The sequence below is a fragment of the Triticum dicoccoides genome, chromosome 5A (assembly GCF_002162155.2).
Source record: "Triticum dicoccoides isolate Atlit2015 ecotype Zavitan chromosome 5A, WEW_v2.0, whole genome shotgun sequence".
Taxonomy (NCBI): Eukaryota; Viridiplantae; Streptophyta; class Magnoliopsida; order Poales; family Poaceae; genus Triticum; species Triticum dicoccoides.
The window spans coordinates 335,313,198-335,330,394 of NC_041388.1; positions in this window are offsets into that span (position 1 = coordinate 335,313,198).

Below are 17,197 nucleotides of genomic sequence, written 5' to 3' on the forward strand. Positions count from 1 at the left end.
TGTCGATGAGTATGACAACCGGCAGGAGCCATAGGAGTTGTCTTTATTTTTGTATGACCTGCGTGTCATTGAGAAACGCCATGTAAATTACTTTGCTTTATTGCTAAACGTGTTAGCCATAGTAGTAGAAGTAATAGTTGGCAAGAAACTTCATGGAGACACGATGATGGAGATCATGATGATGGAGATCATGGTGTCATGCTGGTGACAAGATGATCATGGAGCCCCAAGATGGAGATCAAAGGAAGCTATATGATACTGGCCATATCATGTCACTATTATTTGATTGCATGTGATGTTTATCATGTTTTTGCATCTTGTTTACTTAGAACTACGGTAGTAAATAAGATGATCCCTCATAATAATTTCAAGAAAGTCTTCCCCCCTAACTGTGCACCGTTGCGACAGTTCGTTGTTTTGAAGCACCACGTGATGATCGGGCGTGATAGATTCCAACGTTCACATACAACGGGTAAGACAGATTTACACATGCAAACACTTAGGTTGACTTGACGAGCCTAGCATGTACAGACATGGCCTCGGAACACAGAAGACCGAAAGGTCGAGCATGAGTCGTATAGAAGATACGATCAACAGTAAGATGTTCACCGATGTTGACTAGTCCGTCTCATGTGATGATCGGACACGGCCTAGTTAACTCGGATCATGTTATACTTAGATGACTGGAGGGATGTCTATCTGAGTGGGAGTTCATTGAATAATTTGATTAGATGAACTTAATTATCATGAACTTAGTCTAAAATCTTTACAACATGTCTTGTAGATCAAATGGCCAACGTTGTCCTCAACTTCAACGCGTTCCTAGAGAAAACCAAGCTGAAAGACGATGGCAGCAACTATACGGACTGGATCCGGAACCTGAGGATCATCCTCATAGCTGCCAAGAAAGATTATGTCCTACAAGCACCGCTAGGTGAAGCACCTGCTCTCCCTGCAGAACAAGACGTTATGAACGCTTGGCAGACACGTGCTGATGATTACTCCCCCGTTCAGTGCGGCATGCTTTACAGCTTAGAACTGAGGCTCCAAAAGCGTTTTGAGAGACACGGAGCATATGAGATGTTCGAAGAGCTGAAAATGGTTTTTCAAGCTCATGCCCGGGTCGAGAGATATGAAGTCTCCGACAAGTTCTTCAGCTGTAAGATGGAGGAAAACAGTTCTGTCAGTGAGCACATACTCACTATTTCTGGGTTACATAACCGCTTGACTCAGCTGGGAGTTAATCCCCGGATGACGCGGTCATTGACAGAATCCTTCAGTCGCTTCCACCGAGCTACAAGAGCTTTCTGATGAACTTCAATATGCAGGGGATGGAAAAGACCATTCCTGAAGTATTTGCAATGCTGAAATCAGCAGAGGTAGAAGTCAAAAAGGAACATCAAGTGTTGATGGTGAATAAAACCACTAAGTTCAAGAAAAGCAAGGGTAAGAAGAACTTCAAGAAGGACGGCAAGGGAGTTGCCGCGCCCGATAAGCAAGTTGCTGGGAAGAAGCCAAAGAATGGACCCAAGCCCGAGACTGAGTGTTTTTATTGCAAGGGAAGTGGTCACTGGAAGTGGAACTGCCCCAAATACTTAGCGGACAAGAAGGACGGCATCACGAAAGGTATATATGATATACATGTAATTGATGTGTACCTTACCAGTACTCGTAATAGCTCCTGGGTATTTGATACCGGTGCGGTTGCTCACATTTGTAACTCAAAGCAGGTTCTGCGGAATAAGCGGAGACTGGCGAAGGACGAGGTGACGATGCGCGTCGGGAATGGTTCCAAGGTTGATGTGATCGCCGTCGGCACGCTACCTCTACATTTACCTACGAGATTAGTTTTAAACCTCAATAATTGTTATTTAGTGCCAGCTTTGAGCATGAACATTGTATCAGGATCTCGTTTAATACGAGATGGCTACTCATTTAAATCTGAGAATAATGGTTGTTCTATTTATATGAGAGATATGTTTTATGGTCATGATCCGATGGTGAATGGTTTATTCTTAATGAATCTCGAGCGTAATGCTACACATATTCATAGTGTGAATACCAAAAGATGTAGGGTTGATAATGATAGTCCCACATACTTGTGGCACTGCCGCCTTGGTCACATAGGTGTCAAACGCATGAAGAAGCTCCATGCAGACGGACTTTTAGAGTCTCTTGATTACGAATCATTTGACACATGCGAATCATGCCTCATGGGTAAAATGACCAAGACTCCATTCTCAGGAACAATGGAGCGAGCAACCAACTTGTTGGAAATCATACATACTGATGTGTGCGGTCCAATGAGTGTTGAGGCTCGTGGTGGCTATCGTTATGTTCTCACCCTCACTGATGACTTGAGTAGATATGGGTATATCTATTTAATGAAACACAAGTCTGAGACCTTTGAAAAGTTCAAGGAATTTCAAAGTGAGGTTGAGAATCAACGTGACAGGAAAATCAAGTTCTTGCGATCAAATCGTGGGGGAGAATATTTGAGTCACGAATTTGGCACACACTTAAGAAAATGTGGAATAGTTTCACAACTCACGCCGCCTGGAACACCTCAGCGTAATGGTGTGTCTGAACGTCGTAATCGCACTCTATTAGATATCGTGCGATCTATGATGTCTCTTTCCGATTTACCGCCATCATTTTGGGGCTATGCTTTAGAGACTGCCGCATTCACTTTAAATAAGGCTCCGTCGAAATCCGTTGAGACGACACCGTATGAATTATGGTTTGGGAAGAAACCTAAGCTGTCATTTCTAAAAGTTTGGGGATGCGATGCTTATGTCAAGAAACTTCAACCTGAAAAGCTCGAACCCAAGTCGGAAAAATGCGTCTTCATAGGATACCCTAAAGAAATTGTTGGGTATACCTTCTACCTCAGATCCAAAGGCAAGATCTTTGTTGCCAAGAATGGATCCTTTCTAGAGAAAGAGTTTCTCTCGAAAGAAGTAAGTGGGAGGAAGTAGAACTTGATGAAGTATTACCTCTTGAACCGGAAAGTGGCGCAACTCAAGAAAATGTTCTTGAGGTGCCTGCACCGACTAGAGAGGAAGTTAATGATGATGATCATGAAACTTCAGATCAAGTTGCTACTGAACTTCATAGGTCCACAAGGACACGTTCCGCACCGGAGTGGTACGGCAACCCTGTCTTGAAAATCATGTTGTTAGACAACGGTGAACCTTCGAACTATCAAGAAGCGATGGCGGGCCCGGATTCCGACAAATGGCTGGAAGCCATGAAATCCGAGATAGGATCCATGTATGAAAACGAAGTATGGACTTTGACTGACTTGCCCGATGATTGGCGAGCCATAGAAAATAAATGGATCTTTAAGAAGAAGACAAACGCGGATGGTAATGTGACCATCTATAAAGCTCGGCTTGTCGCCAAGGGTTATCGACAAGTTCAAGGGGTTGACTACGATGAGACTTTCTCACCTGTAGCGAAGCTGAAGTCCGTCCGAATCATGTTAGCAATTGCCGCATTCTATGATTATGAGATATGGCAAATGGACGTCAAAACGGCATTCCTTAATGGTTTCCTTAAGGAAGAATTGTATATGATGTAGCCAGAAGGTTTTGTCGATCCTAAGAATGCTGACAAGGTGTGCAAGCTCCAACGCTCGATTTATGGGCTGGTGCAAGCATCTCGGAGTTGGAACATTCACTTTGATGAGATGATCAAAGCGTTTGGGTTTATGCAGACTTATGGAGAAGCCTGCGTTTACAAGAAAGTGAGTGGGAGCTCTGTAGCATTTCTCATATTATATGTAGATGACATACTTTTGATGGGAAATGATATAGAACTTTTGGACAGCATTAAGGCCTACTTGAATAAAAGTTTTTCAGTGAAGGACCTTGGAGAAGCTACTTATATATTAGGCATCAAGATCTATAGAGATAGATCAAGACGCCTCATAGGTCTTTCACAAAGCACATACCTTGATAAGATATTGAAGAAGTTCAATATGGATCAGTCTAAGAAGGGGTTCTTGCCTGTGTTGCAAGGTGTGAAATTGAGCTCAGCTTAATGTCCGACCACGGCAGAAGATATAGAAGAGATGAGTGTCATCCCCTATGCCTCAGCCATAGGGTCTATTATGTATGCCATGATGTGTACCAGGCCTGATGTAAACCTTGCCGTAAACCTTGCCGTAAGTTTGTTAGGAAGGTACCAAAGTAATCCCGGCAAGGAACACTGGACAGCGGTCAAGAATATCCTGAAGTACCTGAAAAGGACTAAGGACATGTTTCTCGTTTATGGAGGTGACGAAGAGCTCGTCGTAAAGGGTTACGTCGATGCTAGCTTCGACACAGATCTGGATGACTCTAAGTCACAAACCGGATACGTGTATATGTTGAATGGTGGAGCAGTAAGCTGGTGCAGCTGCAAGCAGAGCGTTGTGGCGGGATCTACATGTGAAGCGGAGTACATGGCAGCCTCAGAGGCAGCGCATGAAGCAATTTGGGTGAAGGAGTTCATCACCGACCTAGGAGTCATACCCAATGCGTCGGGGCCGATCAAACTCTTCTATGACAACACTGGAGCTATTGCACTTGCCAAGGAGCCCAGGTTTCACAAGAAGACCAGGCACATCAAGCGTCGCTTCAACTCCATTCGTGAAAATGTTCAAGATGGAGACATAGATATTTCTAAAGTACATATGGATCTGAATGTCGCAGATCCGTTGACTAAACCTCTCCCTAGGGCAAAACATGATCAACACCAGAACTCTATGGGTGCTCGATTCATCACAATGTAACTAGATTATTGACTCTAGTGCAAGTGGGAGACTGTTGGAAATATGCCCTAGAGGCAATAATAAAAGGATTATTATTATATTTCCTTGTTCATGATAATTGTCTTTTATTCATGCTATAATTGTGTTATCCGGAAATCGTAATACATGTGTGAATGCATAGACACCAACATGTCCCTAGTAAGCCTCTAGTTGACTAGCTCGTTGATCAACAGATAGTCATGGTTTCCTGACTATGGACATTGGATGTCATTGATAACGAGATCACATCATTAGGAGAATGATGTGATGGACAAGACCCAATCCTAAACATAGCACAAGATCGTATAGTTCGTTTGCTAGAGTTTTTCCAATGTCAAGTGTCTTTTCCTTAGACCATGAGATCGTGTAACTCCCGGATACCGTAGGAGTGCTTTGGGTGTACCAAACGTCACAACGTAACTGGGTGACTATAAAGGTATACTACGGGTATCTCCGAAAGTGTCTGTTGGGTTGACACGGATCAAGACTGGGATTTGTCACTCCATATGACAGAGAGGTATCTCTGGGCCCACTCGGTAATGCATCATCATAATGAGCTCAAAGTGATCAAGTGTCTGGTCACGGGATCATGCATTACGGTACGAGTAAAGTGACTTGCCGGTAATGAGATTGAACGAGGTATTGGGATACCGACGATCAAATCTCGGGCAAGTAACGTACTGACTGACAAAGGGAATTGTATATGGGGTTGCTTGAATCCTCGACATCATGGTTCATCCGATGAGATCATCGAGGAGCATGTGGGATCCAACATGGGTATCCAGATCCCGCTGTTGGTTATTGACCGGAGAGTCGTCTCGGTCATGTCTACATGTCTCCCGAACCCGTAGGGTCTACACACTTAAGGTTCGGTGACGCTAGGGTTGTAGAGATATGAGTATGCAGTAACCCGAAAGTTGTTCGGAGTTCCGGATGAGATCCTGGACGTCACGAGGAGTTCCGGAATGGTCCAGAGGTGAAGAATTATATATAGGAAGTGCAGTTTCGGCCATCGGGAGAGTTTCAGGGGTCAACGGTATTTTACCGGGACCACTAGAAGGGTCCCGGGGGTCCACCGGGTGGGGCCACCCATCCCGGAGGGCCCCATGGGCTGAAGTGGGGAGGGAACCAGCCCATAGTGGGCTGGTGCGCCCCCCCTTGGGCCCCCCATGCGCCTAGGGTTGGGAACCCTAGGGGAGGGGGCGCCTCCACTTGCCTTGGGGGGCACTCCACCCCCTTGGCCGCCGCCCCTCCCCTAGGAGATCCCATCTCCTAGGGCCGGCGCACCCCCTAGGGGGCCTATATAAAGGGGGGAGGGAGGGCAGCCACACCCCTGAAGCCTTGGCGCCTCCCTCTCCCTTGCTACACCTTGTTGGGGAACGTAGCAATAATTCAAAAAATTTCCTACGTGTCACCAAGATCAATCTATGGAGTCATCTAGCAATGAGGGAGGAGTGGATCTACATACCCTTGTAGATCGCGCGCGGAAGCATTCAAGAGAACGGGGTTGATGGAGTCGTACTCGTCGTGATCCAAATCACCCATGATCCTAGCGCCGAACGGACGGCACCTCCGCGTTCAACACACGTACGGAGCAGCAACGTCTCCTCCTTCTTGATCCAGCAAGGGGGGAGGAGAGGTTGAGGAAGATGGCTCCAGCAGTAGCACGACGGCGTGGTGGTGATGGAGCTGCAGTACTCCAACAGGGCTTCGCTAAGCTCTATGGAGGAGGAGGAGGTGTTGGAGAGGAAGAGGAAGGCACCAAGGCGTAGTCTGAGAGGCCCTCCTTCCCCCACTATATATAGGGAGCCTAGGGAGGGGGCGCCGGCCCTAGGAGATGCAATCTCCTAGGGGGGCGGCGGCCAAGGGAGGAGTCCCTCCTCCCCAAGGCACCTAGGGGGTGCCTTCCCCCTTTGGGACTCTTCCCCTAGGGTTTTCCCACCGTAGGCGCATGGGCCCTAGAGGGAAGTGGCGCCCCAGACCACTTTGGGCTGGATCCCTTCCCACTTCAGCCCATGGGGCCCTCCGGGATAGGTGGCCCCACCCGGTGGACCCCCGGGACCCTTCCGGTGGTCCCGGTACAATACCGGTGACCCTGAAACTTGTCCCGATGGCCGAAATAGCACTTCCTATATATAATTCTTTACCTCCGGACCATTCCGGAACTCCTCGTGACGTCAAGGATCTCATCCGGGACTCCGAACAACATTCGGGTTACTGCATATACATATCCCTACAACCCTAGCGTCACTGATCCTTAAGTGTGTAGACCCTACGGGTTCGGGAGACATGCAGACATGACCGAGATGACTCTCCGGTCAATAACCAATAGCGGGATCTGGATACCTATGTTGGCTCCCACATGTTCCACGATGATCTCATCGGATGAACCACGATGTCAAGGACTTAATCAATCCCATATACAATTCCCTTTGTCTAGCGGTACGATACTTGCCCGAGATTCGATCGTCGGTATCCCGATACCTTGTTCAATCTCGTTACCGGCAAGTCTCTTTACTCGTTCCGTAACACATCATCCCGTGATAAACTCCTTGATCACATTGTGCACATTATGATGATGTCCTACCGAGTGGGCCCAGAGATACCTCTCCGTTTACACGGAGTGACAAATCCCAGTCTCGATTCGTGCCAACCCAACAGACACTTTCGGAGATACCTGTAGTGTACCTTTATAGCCACCCAGTTACGTTGTGACGTTTGGCACACCCAAAGTATTCCTACGGTATCCGGGAGTTGCACAATCTCATGGTCTAAGGAAATGATACTTGACATTAGAAAAGCTTTAGTATACGAACTACATGATCTTGTGCTAGGCTTAGGATTGGGTCTTGTCCATCACATCATTCTCCTAATGATGTGATCCCGTTATCAACGACATCCAATGTCCATGGTCAGGAAACCGTAACCATCTATTGATCAACGAGCTAGTCAACTAGAGGCTTACTAGGGACATTGTGTTGTCTATGTATCCACACATGTATCTGAGTTTCCTATCAATACAATTCTAGCATGGATAATAAACGATTATCATGAACAAGGAAATATAATAATAACTAATTTATTATTGCCTCTAGGGCATATTTCCAACAGTCTCCCACTTGCACTAGAGTCAATAATCCAGTTCACATCGCTATGTGACTAACACTCAAGGTCACATCCCCATGTGACTAACACCCAAAGAGTTTACTAGAGTCAATAATCTAGTTCACATTACCATGTGATTAACACTCGATGAGTTCTGGGTTTGATCATGTTATGCTTGTGAGAGATGTTATAGTCAACGGGTCTGAATCTTTCAGATCCGTATGTACTTCGCAAATTTCTATCTCATCTTGTAGATGCAACTACTACGCTACATTTGGAGCTATTCCAAATAACTGTTCTACTATACGAATCCAGTTTACTACTCAGAATAATCTGGATTAGTGTCAAAGTTTGCATCGGCGTAACCCTTTACGACGAACTCTTTTACCACCTCCATAATCGAGAAAATTCCTTAGTCCACTAGTTACTAAGGATAACTTTGACTGCTGTCTGGTGATCTACTCCTAGATTACCTTTGTACCCTCTTGCCAGATATGTGGCAAGGCACACATCAGGTGCGGTACTCAGCATGGCATACCGTATAGAGCCTATGACAAAAGCATAGGGGACGACCTTCATCCTTCCTCTTTCTTCTGCCGTGGTCGAGCTTTAAGTCTTAACTTCATACCTTACAACTCAGGCAAGAACTCCTTCTTTGACTGATCTATCTTGAACACCTTCGAGATCATGTCAAGGTATGTGCTCATTTGAAAGTACCATTAAGCGTTTTGATCTATCCTTATAGATCTTGATGCTCAATGTTCAAGTAGCTCAATCCAGGCTTTCCATTGAAAAACACTTTCCAAATAACCCTATATGCTTTCCAGAAATTCTACGTCATTTCTGATCAACAATATGTCAACAACATACATTCATCAGAAATTCCATAGTGCTCCCACTCACTTCTTTAGAAATACAAGTTTCTCATAAACTTTGTATACACCCAAAATCTTTCATCATCTCATCAAAGCATACATTCCAACTCCGAGATGCTTGCTCCAGTCCCTAGAAGGATTGCTGGAGCTTTGCATACTTATTAGCATCTTTCAGGATTGACAAAACCTTCCGGTTTGTATCACATACAACCTTTCCTAAAAAAACGTCGAGGAAACAATGTTTTGACATCCTATCTGCAAGATTTCATAAATAATGCAGTAATCGCTAATATAATTCCAACGGACTCTTAGCATCGCTACGAGTGAGAAAGTCTCATCGTAGTCAACTCCTTGAACTTGTCGGAAAACATCTTAACGACAAGTCGAGCTTTCTTAATGGTGACATTTACCATCATTGTCCGTCTTCCTTTTAAAATCCATCTGTACTCAACAGCCTCACGACCATCGAGTTGTTCTGTCAAAGTCTACACTTTGTTTCCATACATGGATCCTCTCTCGGATTTTATGGCCTCGAGCCATTTATCGGAATCCGGGCCCACCATCGCTTCTCCATAGCTCGCAGGTTCATTGTTGTCTAGCAACATGACTTCCAAAACAGGATTATGTACCACTCTGAAGTAGTACGCATCCTTGTCATCCCACGAGGTTTGGTAGTGACTTGATCTGAAGTTTCATGATCACTATCATAAGCTTCTACTTCAATTGGTGTAGGTGCCACAGGAACAACTTCTTGTGCCCTGCCACACACTAGTTGAAGAGACGGTTCAATAACCTCATCAAGTCTCCACCATCCTCCCACTCAATTCTTTCGAGAGAAACTTTTCCTCGAGAAAGGACCCGATTCCAGAAACAATCCCTTATTGCTTTCGGATCTGAGACAGGAGGTATACCCAACTGTTTTGGGTGTCCTATGAAGATGCATTTATCCGCTTTGGGTTCGAGCTTATCAGCCTGAAACTTTTTCACATAAGCGTCGCAGCCCCAAACTTCTAAGAAATGACAGCTTAGGTTTCTCTAAACCATAGTTCATACGGTGTCATCTCATCGGAATTACGTGGTGCCCTATTTAAAGTGAATGTGGTTTTTTCTAATGCCTAACTCATAAACTTTCGTGGTTATTCGATAAGAGAAATCATGGTATGCATCATATCCAATAGGGTGCGGTTATGATGTACGGACACACCATCACACCATGGTGTTCCTGGCTGTATTAGTTGTGAAACAATTTCCACAATGTCTTAATTCTGTGCCAAACTCGTAATTCAGATATTCATCTCTATGATCATATCATAGATATTTTATCCTCTTGTCACGACGATCTTTCAACTTCACCCTGAAATTACTTGAACCTTTCAATAGTTCAGACTCGTGATTTATCAAGTAAATGTACTCAACATCTACTCAAATCATCTGTGAAGTAAGAACATAACGATATCCACTACATGCCCCAGCACTCATTGGACTGCACACATCAAAATGTATTACTTCCAACAAGTTGCTTTCTAGTTCCATTTTACTGAAAACGAGGCTTTCAGTCATCTTGCCCATGTGGTATGATTTGCATGTCTCAAGTGATTCAAAATCAAGTGAGTCCAAACGGTCCATTTGCATGGAGTTTCTTCATGCATATACACCAATAGACATGGTTCGCATGTCTCAAACTTTTCAAAAAACGAGTGAGTCCAAAGATCCATCAACATGGAGCTTCTTCATGCGTTTTATACCGATATGACTTACGTGGCAGTGCCACAAGTAGGTGGTACTATCATTACTATCTTATATCTTTTGGCATGAACATGTGTATCACTACGATCGAGATTCAATAAACCATTCATTTTAGGTGCAAGACCATTGAAGGTATTATTCAAATAAACAAAGTAACCATTATTCTCCTTAAATGAATAACCGTATTGCGATAGACATAATCCAATCATGTCTATGCTCAACGCAAACACCAATCTCGATGGTAGAGGGAGCGTGCGATGCTTGATCATATCAACATTGGAAACACTTCCAACACATATCGTCAGCTCACCTTTAGCTAGTCTCCATTTATTCCGTAGCTTTTATTTCGAGCAACCGAACCGGTATCTAATACCCTGGTGCTACTAGGAGTACTAGTAAAGTACACATTAACACAATGTATATCCAATATACTTCTATCGACTTTGTCAGCCTTCTCATCTACCAAGTATCTAGGGTAATTCTGCTCCAGTGGATGTTCCCTTTATTACAGAAGCACTTAGTCTCGGGCTTGGGTTCAACTTTGGGTTTCTTCATTAGAGCAGCAGCTGATTTGCCGTTTCATGAAGTATCCCTTCTTGCCCTTGCCCTTCTTGAAACTAGTGGTTTCACCAACCATCAACAATTGATGCTCCTTCTTGATTTCTACTTTTGTGGTGTCAAACATCGCGAATATCTCAAGGATCATCATATATGTCCATGATATATTATAGTTCATCACGAAGCTCTAGCAGCTTGGTGGTAATGACTTCGGAGAACCATCACTCATTCATCTGGAAGATCAACTCCCACTCGATTCAAGCGATTGTTGTACTCAGACAATCTGAGCACAAGTTCAACAATTGAGCTTTTCTCCCTTAGTTTGCAGGCTAAGCAAATCGTCGGAGGTCTTATACCTCTTGACGTGGGCACGAGCCTGAAATCCCAGTTTCAGCCCTCGAAACATCTCATATGTTTCGCGACGTTTCAAAACCGTCTTCGGTGCCTCAACTCTAAGCTGTTTAACTGAACTATCACATAGTTATCAAAATGTGTATGTCAGATGTTCGCAACATCCACAGACAACGTTCGAGGTTCAGCACACTGAGCGGTGCATTAAGGACATAAGCCTTCTATGAAGCAATGAGGACAATCCTCAGTTTACGGACCTAGTCCGCATAATTGCTACTATCAACTTTCAACTAAATTTTCTCTAGGAACATAACTAAACAGTAGAACTGAAGTGCGAGCTACGACATAATTTGCGAAGACCTTTTGACTATGTTTAGGATAATTAAGTTCATCTTATGAACTCCCACTCAGATAGACATCCCTCCAGTCATCTAAGTGATTACATGATCCGAGTCAACTAGGCCGTGTCCGATCATCACGTGAGACGGACTAGTCAACATCGGTGAACATCTTCATGTTGATCGTATCTACCATACGACTCATGCTCGACCTTTCGGTCTCTTGTGTTCCGAGGCCATGTCTGTACATGCTAGGCTAATCAAGTTAATCTAAGTGTTTCGCATGTGTTCCGAGGCCATGTCTGTACATGCTAGGCTCGTCAACACCCGTTGTATTCGAACGTAAGAATCTATACACCCGATCATCACGTGGTGCTTCGAAACAACAAACTGTCGCAACGGTGCACAGTTAGGGGGAATACTTTCTTGAAATTATTATGAGGGATCATCTTATTTACTACCGTCGTTCTAAGTAAATAAGATGCAAAAACATGATAAACATCACATGCAATCAAATAACAGTGACATGATATGGCCAATATCATATAGCTCCTTTGATCTCCATCTTGGGGCTCCATGATCATCTTGTCACCGGCATGACACCATGATCTCCATCATCATGATCTCCATCATCATGATCTCCATCATCATGATCTCCATCATCGTGTCTCCATGAAGTTGCTCGCCAACTATTACTTCTACTACTATGGCTACCGGTTAGCAATAAAGTAAAGTAATTACATGACGTTTATGTTGGCACGCAGGTCATAAATAAATTAAGACAACTCCTATGGCTCCTGCCGGTTGTCATACTCATCGACATGCAAGTCATGATTCCTATTACAAGAACATGATCATCTCATACATCACATATATCATTCATCACATCTTTTGGCCATATCACATCACATAGCATACCCTGCAAAAACAAGTTAGATGTCCTCTAATTGTTGTTTGCATGTTTTACGTGGCTGCTATGGGTTTCTAGCAAGAACGTTTCTTACCTACGCAAAAACCACAACGTGATATGCCAATTGCTATTTACCCTTCATAAGGACCCTTTTCATCGAATCCGATCCGACTAAAGTGGGAGAGACAGACACCCGCTAGCCACCTTATGCAACTAGTGCATGTCAGTCGGTGGAACCAGTCTCACGTAAGAGTACATGTAAGGTCGGTCCGGGCCGCTTCATCCCACAATGCCGCCGAATCAAGATTGGACTAGTAACGGTAAGCATATTGAACAAAATCAACGCCCACAACTACTTTGTGTTCTACTCGTGCATAGAAACTACGCATAGACCTAGCTCATGATGCCACTGTTGGGGAACGTAGCAATAATTCAAAAAAATTCCTACGTGTCACCAAGATCAATCTATGGAGTCATCTAGCAACAAGGGAGGAGTGGATCTACATACCCTTGTAGATCGCGCGCGGAAGCGTTCAAGAGAACGGGGTTGATGGAGTCGTACTCGTCGTGATCCAAATCACCGATGATCCTAGCGCCGAACGGACGGCACCTCCGCGTTCAACACACGTACGGAGCAGCGACGTCTCCTCCTTATTGATCCAGCAAGGGGGGAGGAGAGGTTGAGGAAGATGGCTCCAGCAGCAGCACGACGGCGTGGTGGTGATGGAGCTGCAGTACTCCGGCAGGGCTTCGCTAAGCTCTATGGAGGAGGAGGAGCTGTTGGAGAGGGAGAGGGAGGCACCAAGGCGTAGTCTGAGAGGCCCTCCTTCCCCCACTATATATAGGGAGCCTAGGGAGGGGGCGCCGGCCCTAGGAGATGCAATCTCCTAGGGGGGCGGCGGCCAAGGGAGGAGTCCCTCCTCCCCAAGGCACCTAGGGGGTGCCTTCCCCCTTTGGGACTCTTCCCCTAGGGTTTTCCCACCCTAGGCGCATGGGCCCTAGAGGGAAGTGGCGCCCAGCCCACTTTGGGCTGGATCCCTTCCCACTTCAGCCCATGGGGCCCTCCGGGATAGGTGGCCCCACCCGGTGGACCCCCGGGACCCTTCCGGTGGTCCCGGTACAATACCGGTGACCCCGAAACTTGTCCCGATGGCCGAAATAGCACTTCCTATATATAATTCTTTACCTTCGAACCATTCCGGAACTCCTCGTGACGTCCAGGATCTCATCCGGGACTCTGAACAACATTCGGGTTACTGCATATACATATCCCTACAACCCTAGCGTCACCGAACCTTAAGTGTGTAGACCCTATGGGTTCGGGAGACATGCAGACATGACCGAGATGACTCTTCGGTCAATAACCAACAGCGGGATCTGGATACCCATGTTGGCTCCCACATGTTCCACGATGATCTCATCGGATGAACCACGATGTCAAGGACTTAATCAATCCCGTATACAATTCCCTTTGTCTAGCGGTACGATACTTGCCCGAGATTCGATCGTCGGTATCCCGATACCTTGTTCAATCTCGTTACCGGCAAGTCTCTTTACTCATTCCGTAACACATCATCCCGTGATAAACTCCTTGATCACATTGTGCACATTATGATGATGTCCTACCGAGTGGGCCCAGAGATACCTCTCCGTTTACACGGAGTGACAAATCCCAGTCTCGATTCGTGCCAACCCAACAGACACTTTCGGAGATACCTGTAGTGTACCTTTATAGCCACCCAGTTACGTTGTGACGTTTGGCACACCCAAAGTATTCCTACGGTATCCGGGAGTTGCACAATCTCATGGTCTAAGGAAATGATACTTGACATTAGAAAAGCTTTAGTATACGAACTACATGATCTTGTGCTAGGCTTAGGATTGGGTCTTGTCCATCACATCATTCTCCTAATGATGTGATCTCGTTATCAACGACATCCAATGTCCATGGTCAGGAAACCGTAACCATCTATTGATCAACGAGCTAGTCAACTAGAGGCTTACTAGGGACATTGTGTTGTCTATGTATCCACACATGTATCTGAGTTTCCTATCAATACAATTCTAGCATGGATAATAAACGATTATCATGAACAAGGAAATATAATAATAACTAATTTATTATTGCCTCTAGGGCATATTTCCAACACACCTCTCCCTCTCGCAGAAGCTCGGCGAAGCCCTGCTGCGGTGACTGCTGCATCCACCACCACGCCGTCGTGCTGCTGGATCTTCATCAACCTCTCCTTTCCCCTTGCTGGATCAAGAAGGAGGAGACGTCATGCTGACGGTACGTGTGTTGAACGCGGAGGTGCCGTCCGTTCGGCGGTAGGATCTCCGGTGATTTGGATCACGACGAGTACGACTCCCTCATCCCCGTTCTTTGAACGCTTCCGCTCGCGATCTACAAAGGTATGTAGATGCATTCGATCACTCGTTGCTAGATGAACTCATAGATGGATCTTGGTGAAAACGTAGGAAATTTTTTTGTTTTCTGCAACGTTCCCCAACAAAAATAGTCTTGATAACCCACAAGTATAGGGGATCGCAACAGTTTTCGAGGATAGAGTATTCAACCCAAATTTATTGATTCGACACAAGGGGAGCCAAAGAATATTCTCAAGTATTAGCAGCTGAGTTGTCAATTCAACCACACCTGGAAACTTAATATCTGCAGCAAGGTTAGTAGCAAAGTAATATGATAGTAATGATAACGGTAGCAGTATTGGTTTTGTAGTAATTGTAACAGTGGCAACGAAAAAGTAAATAAGCGAAGATCAATATGTGAAAAGCTCGTAGGCAATGGATCAGTGATGGATAATTATGTTGGATGCGATCAATCATGCAACAGTTATAACATAGGGTGACACAGAACTAGCTCCAGTTCATCAATGTAATGTAGGCATGTATTCTGAATATAGTCATACGTGCTTATGAAAAAGAACTTGCATGACATCTTTTGTCCTACCCTCCCGTGGCAGCGGGGTCCTATTGTAAACTAAGGGATATTAAGGCCTCCTTTTAATAGAGTACCGGACCAAAGCATTAACACATAGTGAATACATGAACTCCTAAAACTACGGTCATCACCGGGAGTGGTCCCGATTATTGTCACTTCGGGGTTACCGGATCATAACACATAGTAGGTGACTATTGACTTGCAAGATAGGATCAAGAACTCACATATAGTCATGAAAACATAATAGGTTCAGATCTGAAATCATGGCACTCGGGCCCTAGTGACAAGCATTAAGCATAGCAAAGTCATAGCAACATCAATCTCAGAACAGAGTGAATACTAGGGATCAAACCCTAACAAAACTAACTCAATTACATGATAAATCTCATCTAACCCATCATCATCCAACAAGCCTACGATGGAATTACTCACGCACGGCGGTGAGCATCATGAAATTGGCGATGGAGGAAGGTTGATGATGACGATGACGACGGATTCCCCTCTCCGGAGCCCCGAATGGACTCCAGATCAGCCCTCCCGAGATAGTTTAGGGCTTGGCGGTGGCTTCGTATCATAAAAGGTGATGAATCCTTCTCTCGGATTTTTTTCTCCCCGAAAGTAAATATATGGAGTTGGAGTTGAGGTCGGTGGAGCGTCAGGGGGGCCCACGAGGCAGGGGGCGCGCCCCCACCCTCGTGGACAGGGTGTGGGCCCCCTGACGTGGATCTTTTCGCCAGCACTTTTTATATATTCCAAAAATAATCTCCGTTGATTTTCAAGTCATTCCGAGAACTTTTATTTCTGCATAAAAATAACACCATGGCAATTCTGCTGAAAACAGCGTCAGTCCGGGTTAGTTCCATTCAAATCATGCAAGTTAGAGTCCAAAACAAGGGCAAAAGTGTTTGAAAAAGTAGATACATTGGAGACGTGTCAATGTATCACACTCACCAATTAACCAGGTACTTTTGTTTTCCAAGGTTATTTTTCATTGTTCATGATACAATGATGTTGCTTAAAATAGATATGTTTGAATTGCTCAAGAATATATGACCTAAAATGGACAAGAGGGGTGAGCACTGAAGCATGATTGAGCACGGAGATGAAGGCAAACACACAAGGGACGATGATGAAGCTTCAAGTGGAGATTTTAGGACTTTTAAGCCACCATAACGACCGAGGACATGGAAAAAATATACAAGATAATACTTCATATATTCGTCCATAGCCTTTCATAAGTGTTCGCCACTTTATTATTTTTGGATCGGACCATATAATTTTGAAATGCAAGACCATTGGTGTTTTTTTATAGACTGTATTAGTGGAAGAAATTGACTTAAGGTGGATTCAGCACCCCCTCCCTACAACGGGCCAGCGGAATTCCTCTCTTTCCCTCCATATATACAACCCCTATGGCATCGGTTAGACTCGGGTTTTGTCTAGTTAAAAGTTCAACATAGCTGCAACTTCATGTACTTCATTTGTGTCTTGCCAAGACAGCTTATAAAACTCCAACTTTTATCAACACTTTATCTATATTCCAGGATGGAGCAAGGGGGG